The following is a 6,118-nucleotide window of genomic DNA, read 5'->3' on the forward strand; positions in this document are numbered from 1 at the left end:
ATAAGCGATTCAACAGCTTCTATGGTGGTAGAGGGAAGCTTGAAGACACTAGACAGTAAGATTGAAGAACCGATCTAATGAGTTCAAGGCGACCCTCGTAAGAGAGGAACTTGCCTTTCTAGAGCTAAAGTCTCTTATGAATGAGGTTGAGACTGTGAGTGCAGTGATGAGGAGAGAGACATGAGGGGATAAGGGGGAGGCCCAGTTATTTAATGTGAGGCATCTGAGAGAAACCAGAGGACTATAGGAGAGAGGATTTGAGAGGGTTCGAAACACTCGAAGGAAAGGTGTGGGACTCGGGGAGATTAATATAAAGACCGTAGAGGGCTTCGAAGAGATGCAAGGAGGAGAGGATAGACGAAATATAAAGAGGATCAGACTTTCAGAAGATCATCATGTTATCAGAAAAAGCTATATGGGTGAGCTTAAGGGATTTACATTTAGGAAGGGGGGAGATAAGGTGTAAATCAGTGGAGGATTGGACAGAACTGGAGAGGACTTCAAGGGCTAGGAAGAAGACGAGGGGGAAAGGGGGGGAGCCTTGTCTGATGCCAACAAGAAGGGGAAGTCACCAGTGGGGGAGCCATTGACGAGAATAGGATAATGGGGGGGGGAGGAGATACAAAAATGGATCCAATGAACAAAGGAGGGGGAAAGGACATGTAAAGGAGGACATTTGAAATGAAATCCCAACGGATGGTGTCAAAAGCCTTATGAATATCAATATTGAGGAGGGCAGTGGGGGAATGGGAGGGCTTATTAAAACCTCTAACGATCTCTTGGCAGAGAAGGATGTTGTCCGAGATACTTCTACCAGAGATGAAGGTCGACTGGTTGGGCTTGACAAAGGAGTCAATGACCAGCTAGATCCTATGTGCTAGGATCTTGGCGATGAATGTAGAGGAGATTACAGAGGGATATAGGTCTGAAGTCACTCATAAAGGAGGCACCTTCCTTTTTGGGGATGATACAAAGAAAGGTGTGACCGGTCCCCTTGATTTGGGCAGGATTAAGAATTTGAATAGCTTAGGACCAAATGAGGTGTAAGGCTAGATGAGGAGGGACATGGGGCTATGATCGGAGATGCTAGGGAAACCGAAGGTAGCATGGGAGGAAGGAATGAAAGAGTGCCACGGTTTATTTACAAGGAGCCTGTCTAACTTGCATGCAATTGTATTGGACTTATTCCTTCTATTGTGCCAAGAGAGCTAGGTACCAGACCGTCGGAGGTCATACACGCTAATGGCTTCAATGCAATCATTGAAGGCCTTAACATAAGCAAAATCAATGGGGGATCCTCCCATTTTCTCGTGGGAAGATTTGACAACATTAAAATCACCACACAAGCCCCAAGAATTGGAGCCTACCTGGGGAGTGATGGTAATGGGATCAGCCAGAGGAGGGCCCTATCCGAGGCTCGATTAAGAGCATAGATCACCGAGAGGGCAAGGGAGAAAGACGAGATCAGAGATGGAGAGATCGATACATTGGGAGAAAAAGAAATAAGGGTTGACATTGAGTTTGGAAGGATTCCAAAGGACCCAAATACAACAAAGAGGAGGGAAAGGGTAGTTAGAGATAATGAACCAGGAGGGGACAATAGATGCAGCAACGCGAGAAGCTCTCTCTTTAGGGAGTCTAGTTTCGAGGAGACAGACAAGGTCTAAGCGAGAGGATGTGATAAAGGATCTAGCATTAGGCCATGAGCATTCCATATTGCCCAGGAAGTCATTTGAGGGATGCAAGAGGCCTTTTTTTATTACGACGCTTGTATTCCTGGAGAGTAGGAGATTTCTTACTGGACTTATGCTTCTCTGCAGGAGGGGTGGCAGCAGAGGTCTTCTTCTTTCTGGAACCTTGTATCTAAGAGGGGGGAGAGCTAGGGAGGTCCATAGGGATAGGAAAAGCCTAAGGGGTCTCATCGGAAAGGGGCAAACAGTGGCAGGTGGGGATGTGAAGGGAAGCCTCACATTGTTAATACTTGGTCATCATTGAGAGATCTTAAGGGGCCTTTTAAGGGATGCCAGGGCTCTGGACAGAGGCAAGGGCCTCAGGAGCAGCGTTGACGGCAATAGAGGAAGGGATGCGAGGGGAAGCCTCGCATCTAAGGGCCATATGAGGAATGTGAAGGCGATTAGTTATAGTAAAGCGGTGGATGCAATAGGGAGAATAGCATCAGGGGCTTATTGGAAGAGGCCATGGAGAAGAGTGTCAGGAGCTTGATGGGGGGACGTCGTGGGAGTCATTAGCGGCAAGGGCCATTGATGTAACAGTGGCGTCAAAAGAGGGCAAGGTGGGAGTCTATCAAGGAAGTATGATTCCGCATGAATATCAGGAGATTGCGGATTCAAAGTCAAGAGACGAGCGGGTGAATGAGAAGAGCTTGTGGAGATCCAAAGACTAAGGCCCGGGTTAAATAAGACCCTACAACTCTCGTGCAAGTGAGCTTTAGTTCTGGATGATGGGTTATGGGGAAGGATGGGGTTCAGAGGCCCAAGATTATAAGCGGTGGGTTGGAGGATAGAGGTGAATGGACCAGTAATGGCTTGGGTCGTATAGCCTATCAATTTAGTATGGATGTGGGCTAGAGATGGAGTGGAGAGGATAGGGCCCAATAAGGGAGTGGATAGAATAAGGGGTAAGGAGGAAGGGATAGGATGAGAAGGATAGGGATGATTGTGTGAGGGGAGGCGTGAGAAAGGGACAACCATCCTGCAAAAGAGGCGGCAAAGGAGGAACAACGACATAGTGAGGGCTACCAGCGGTGATTTGGTTGGTTGATTGACAGATGGGAGAGGGGGAGGTTACAGGTTTTTCAACCCTCGATCAAGGGAAGCATCAAGGGAGGCCTCCCCTACGAGAGTGGGGGGACCCCAAAACCTCGAAGGACATGTGATTGATGGGGAAAAGTTGAAGGACCAAGGGATCGAAGGAGGAGTTGTCGCTGGCTAAGGAAGCACGAGAGGATTAGCCAGAAAAGATGGTCTGAGAGAGCGGCAGGAGGAATTCCTAGATCTTCATCAATCCCGACTGAGGTGTCTAGAAGAAGGTGAGGCGGTGGAAAATTAAGGTGACTAGAGTTTGAACGGGAAGGGGCATTTTCAACGGTGGAAGACAGAGGGTTGGTGGAGATGGTGAGACTCAAAGGTTCAACAAGTACATCATTCATAGAACAGAGGGCATTTTACAGATAAATAACGAGGAATCTAATCACAAAAGACTCTTTAATGAAGAGCATAACCTTCGTCATTTAGAACCGTGACCATGGTCGGGGCAATGGAATCAACGGAACTTTAACATAAATGTGACCGAAGGATCTTCCGTCTTTTTTCCTTGTTCGAGTATCATAAAAGAGGGGAGTTCCTATGATTGAGCCAATGATGCTTAGTCCTTGAGAGCACCAAAAGTTCAAGAGGAGCTTGGGGAGAACCACCCATAGGGGAATGGTTTGGAGATCAACTTTGTGAAGTTTGGTAAACTAGTCCAATTGGCGAAAGAAGATGGGGTTTTCCCCCACTTGCCATAGGTTAATTTTCAAGAATATGATTTTTGTCATCTTTAAAGGAGAAGTTGAAAAGAAAGATGCCATTATCTAAGAGGAAAATGTCACTGGATCCTTTGGGTCTCTATTGCTTTGAGAGGGATGATTTGGTAATGGGGAAGGGGGGTCTACTACTTAAGAATTGCCCAATCAAGCAATGCTTCCACTTTTTCAATTTTAGAGGAAAGAAAACCAGAAGGCAAAGGTTGATGCGTTGGTTTTCGATGGTAGAAGGGGGAATGAAGTGAAGGGAGAATCTGTCATTGGAAGGAGGCCGGAAGAAGGAATTCCAAGGAATGGAGAGACTAGTCCATCCACCTTAATGGAGAACTTGATGAGGAAGTATAAATGAATGTTTCCCCTTAGATTTTCACCTGACACACCAATGGCAAGGCCTGCATATTGAAGCGAGCGCTGTATGGGATGAAGCAGTCTCCGCGAACTTGGTTTAGCAGATTTCACAAGGTTATGACCTCTATAGGATACAAGCAGGGCAATGTTGATCGTATCTTATTCATCAAACGGTATGGTGATAAGGTTATGACTCTTATAGTATATGTCAATGATATAGTAGTCACTGGAAATGATTGATGAAGTTACTCGTCTCAAGGGTTTCCTGGGACGAGAGTCTGAGATAAAGGATTTGAGAAAGTTTAGGTATTTCCTAGGGATTGAAGTTGCCGGATTTTCGAGATGTATATTTTTCTCTACCAAAGTACATCCTAGATCTTCTACCAGAGACTGGATTATTAGGGTGTCATCTTCGAGATACCCCTTTAGATGCTGGTACCAAACTCAAGGAGAGTGATGGTGAACTAGTTGACAAAGGCCGTTATCAATGGTTGGTAGGATAATTGATATTAGTTGTTCTAGGACTGATATTAGTTTCCTATAAGTCAATAACTAATAAGGTAGTCTTCTATTCTGTTTTATATTCCTAGTCATAGTAGGACAACTGTCCTATTGTAATTGTAATAGAGTGTTAGCTATTTAATGAGAAGATTAGGGCAGAAGCAATCACACGATTGGGTTTGCTATTTCCTTAAGTTCGAATCTCTGTCTCTCTCTCGACCTCTCTATTTTCCTTTATTTTATTTTACATGGTATCAAAGCTGGTCTGATCCTTAATCAATAACCAACCCTATTCTATAGCCTACTGTTTAGAAAATAAGGTAAAACTAGCTCTCGGTTTCTGGTTTCTCCCTAAGAAGCTCGCGGCTCTTTTAGAGGGGATGTTTTCATCCCCTATTTTTCTGGAATGTGTATGAAGGACTGGTGGTTGAAATCAATCGCATGTATGAAGGGATTGACTCAAATTGTTAGAAGAAAATTTCTGGATTAGGATTTTTGGATTGAAGATTGGTTTCTTGGCTGACGTTTCTTTCTCCTAGAACTGACATCAAGAACTGAAGTAACTTACAAACCAGCCGTTAGAAGTCAACCAAATTTGGAGGTTTTTGTCGCCTTGGGAAGACCTTCACTCGATCAGAAGTTCCGTCCATTCTAAGCCCAGAACAGCAAGCTGCAAGTATTTCTCTAAATCCTTGTGCAGGTTTTTCTCTCTCCTTCTCGGTTGGGCTATATTGGGTGGATTTTGGTACTGTTTTGGGCACTGTTTTGAGCATGGTCTTGCTGTTTTTTGGGTACTATTTTCTGCTATTTTCTTGAACTTATGTGATCTAACAAAGGGGGTTAGATCAATTGATTCGTTCTGTGTGCACTAATGGCTAACACAGAAGGGAAGAAAGTTGTTATTGAGGTGATGTCTTCATCATCACATAAAATTACAGAAAAGAAACTTTTAGGAGTTGCTAATTTCTACCAATGGAAGAAAATTATGTAGCTTGTTCTGACTGGTCTAGATCAACAGGATCACCTAACAAAGGGAAAACCTAGTTATGATACTACATGGGATACGGTTGATGCACATATTCTCAGACAGCTATTGAACTCAATGGATAATTCCATAGTTAATGTTGTTACTCACATTGATACTGTGAAAGTGCTGTGGGACTATTTGAATGTTCTGTATTCTAAACAGAACAACCTTTCTCGTATCTATGAACTGTCTCAAGATTTTTATCGGACTGATAGAAAGGGTCGACCTCTAACTCAGTACTTTGCTGATTTCAAGAGGATGTATGAAGAGTTGAATTCTCTTCTCCCTATTAGTAGTGATGTGAAGAAGATGCAAGACCAGCGAGAGCAACTTGCAGTTATAGGTTTTTTGGGAGGTCTTATAATAGAATATAACTCTGATCGTTCTCAGATCCTTGGAGGTGACAAGGTGGCATCTCTTGCAGATACCTTTTCTTGAGTATTACAGGTATCTAAAGAGAATTCTCAAGATTCCACTCTAATGGAAAACTCCGCACTAGCAGCACAGGGTAATAATCGAGCACAGGGTAATAATCGAGGAACTTCATGTAGCATAGGTAATGGTGGTAATAAGAGAATTTACTGGGAACTCTTTAGACAGTTCAGGAGCAGTACGTACATGTCATCATTGTGGTAAACCAGTACACATCCAACGATTTTTTTAGAAACTTTATGATAAACCTCCTCAAAAGTAGTTTT

The sequence above is a fragment of the Macadamia integrifolia genome, unplaced genomic scaffold (assembly GCF_013358625.1).
Source record: "Macadamia integrifolia cultivar HAES 741 unplaced genomic scaffold, SCU_Mint_v3 scaffold516, whole genome shotgun sequence".
Classification (NCBI taxonomy): Eukaryota; Viridiplantae; Streptophyta; class Magnoliopsida; order Proteales; family Proteaceae; genus Macadamia; species Macadamia integrifolia.